Here is a 3,518-nt window from a genome sequence, read left to right as displayed (position 1 = left end):
CTCTCCTACTCCTAATAGGAAAAAGGGGAGTCCTACTCCCGATGGGAGTTGGACTCCCCCCCTTGGGCGTGCCACCCTCCTTGGCCGGCCCCTCCTCCACTCCTTTATATACGGGGGCAGGGGGGCACCCCAGAGACACAACAATTGATCATTGATCTCTTAGCCGTGTGCGGTGCCCCCCTCCACTATAATCCTCGATAATATTGTAGCGGTGCTTAGGCGAAGCCTTGCGCTCACCACGCCGTCGTGCTGACGGAACTCATCCCCGACACTTTGCTGGATTGGAGTCCGGGGATCGTCATCGAGCTTAACGTGTGCAAAAACTCGGAGGTTCCGTAGTTTCGGTACTTGATCGGTCGGGCCGTGAAGACGTACGGCTACATCAACCGCGTTGTTATAACGCTTCCGCTTCCGGTCTACGAGGGTACGTAGACAACACTCTCCCCTCTCGTTGATGTGCATCACCATGATATTGCTTGTGCGTAGGAAGTTTTTTGAAATTACTACGTTACCCAACACTTTCTAGTCCGGGTGTTGTTTTTGGTGGTGGTTAGAGTGTTGCTACTACTACACATGATTGATCAACGTGGCAGGGTCTTTTTTCTCTTTTTTCCTCTTTTTATTTTCTTTTTGGACTATGTGCATCTTGGATATTTTTTGGCATCTTGTTGGTGCAGAGACCGGGTGTAATTATTATCTACTTGATATTAACAAATTCCCCTTTAAAAAACTGTTTTTGTTTTTTCACCGATTATCTCTATTTTGTGGGTTTTTTCCTCTGTTTCTTTTTTGTTTTTTTCTTTAGTTTTCTTTATTTCTTTCTTTGTCCTCACTCGGTTTTCCTTTTTAGTTTCTTTTTCTTTTTATTCGGTTTCATTTCTTTCTTGCTTACTTTACATCAGTTTTTTTTGTTTCCTTTTTTCATCTTCTTATTTTTTGTTTCATTTTCTTATTTCTTCTCTGTATTTATTGTTTGTCACTTTTGGTTTCATTCTACATTTTTGTATATGTCAAGTACATTTTTATAATACACGTTTAACTTTTTTTCAATATAAATTTAACATTTTTAAAAATATATAGTCATCATTTTTCCATACACTTTAAAAGAATCAAATGCTTGATTAACATTTTAAAGACAAGTTTAACATTCTTTGAATACATGGTCAAAAATTTCCATACATATTTAACATTTTTTAAAGACAAATTTAACATTTTATGAATACATGGTCACCATTTTTAATGAACATTTAACATTTACCAGATACAAGTTTAACATTTTCTGAATACATTATCAAAAATATTTATATACACATTTAAAAATAAATAAAGAGAAGTTTAATATATTCAATACATGGTCAACATTCACCTAACATTTTTCAAAGACAGGTTTAACATTCTTTGAATGCATGCTCAACATTTTTCTGTACACATTTAATATTTTCAAAGACAAGTTTAACAATTTTTAATACATACTCAGCATTTTTTCTATACACATTTAAATTTTTTAAATACAATTTAATATATTTTTAAATAAACGGTCAACATGCTTTATATACACATTTGACGTTTTTCAAATACAAGTTCAAAAAAATTCGAACGCTTGTTCAACACTTTTTAAAATGCTTGGATTAACATTTTATAAGTAAATGGTCAACATTTTTATACACATTTTAGGTTGTATATTTTTTGTATACATTTATTGTTTACATGATAAACATTTTTCTATATGCATTTAATATTTTTAAATGCTTGATTAACATTTTAAAAAATATGTAAAGTATTTTTTTGATATAGAATATCTGAAAATATAAATAAAGCAAAATAAAATAAAATAAAATAAAGTAGGAAAACGAGAATATAGCATGTATCCTCTGATCAGTGGCTCGATGGGCCGGCCTAATCTGGAGCTCGCCTTGAGCGAGACATTTTCTAGGCTCGCTGTAGGCGAGACATATCAACGCCCGCGCCAGAGCCAAGGCCAGGTTGCATCTTGCAGTAAGCGAGATGTAGCCCTCACGCAGCAAGATGCAGCTTTCGCTTGCCTAAGGGCAGCTTGGAGTGGCGGATCCAATAGGGATCGTTTAGTGATATTTTTATTGAGGCTTAGTGTTTTCCCTTTCTGTTTTCTATTTCTTTACTTGTATTTATATTTGAAAAATGCACCAAATAAAGATATGCGTATGGAAAATTACTTTGTTTAGTTATTAAAAATATATTCACTGAGTGTTAGAAAAAATCGGGGAGTGTTACAATTTTCTTCTTGCGGTATTTGGAAAAGCTTGGTATACTTTAAAAAAATGACATTGAAAAAAACCATGACATTTTTATAAATGTTCATGCAATGTTAAAAAAATTGTTCATGACGTATAAACAAATATTCATGACTTTAAATGAATGTTCCCAACACTAAAATAATATTTTCACTTTAAAATCATATTCATGATACTTTTGAAAAATGTTCGATATGTGCTTAAATGTTAACCGTGTATTAATTTTTTATGCCATTTAAAAAATGCTCATAAACATACACCAAAACGTTTGCACATCTTAACAATATGTTCATGACATTTTTGAAAAATATTTGAAGGCATGTTTAAAAAAATTCATCGTGTATTAAAAAGATATTCAACGTGCACTTTGCAAAATGTGCAACATATATTTAAAAAATATATTCACGTGTATCTAAAAAACATTCAACCTACATATGACAAATGTTCAATGTGTATTTAGAAAAGGTCAACAATGTATTTCAAAGATAGAAATAAAATAAATATAAAATAAAAATAGAATAAAAAACTGAAAGAAAACAAACAAATAAAACACATACAAATCTGAAGAAAACGATAAAAACACAAAAAACAGGGGGAAACCACATCCAAGGTTCCAAACTAGTTCGTATTACCTTCCAAAACAGCTCTAGCGCCCGCCCACTAAGGCGAGCGGCACCAAGCGCGACATGAGAGGATACATCTCGCACTAAGCCAAACGTCCAAACGAACTAAGAACCCATGAGGACTAAGAGCATCTCCACTCGTTCGGCCCCCCAGCGCAGCGGCCGGCGCTATTTCGGACCATCGCCCGACGCTTTTTTAGGCCCTGGGGCGATCTAGGCCCTAGCCACGCCCCCAGGGGCCGGCCCCGAGACGTTTAAATTCAAACTTCACATTTCCTGCTACCCAATAAACACCACAAGTCCGGCGATCAACGCCACAAGTCTGGCGATCACCATGTCATAGTTCGGCGATCAAATAACATAAAAGTTCGGGGTTCAAAAGGAAGGGCACGTAGGCAATTCATCAAACGGAGGCGTCGTGCCCCCGCGTCGGACTGGCGAGAATCCACGTGCGCGGGCTGGTCGGCGTCGGGGAGGCTTCTGTGCTTCGCGTCATGGAGGCGTCACTCAGGCTTGGCGGCGGCGTTGGGGTGGGAGTGGGAGTTCGCGCCGCCGTCGACGTCATCTGGTTTAGGATGAGGCCATGCTCCGCTAGGTACCATGCCTTGACCTGCTCGTCCATCAT

This window comes from Triticum dicoccoides, chromosome 6A (assembly GCF_002162155.2).
Source record: "Triticum dicoccoides isolate Atlit2015 ecotype Zavitan chromosome 6A, WEW_v2.0, whole genome shotgun sequence".
Lineage (NCBI taxonomy): Eukaryota > Viridiplantae > Streptophyta > Magnoliopsida > Poales > Poaceae > Triticum > Triticum dicoccoides.
This window is presented reverse-complemented; position numbering follows the sequence as displayed.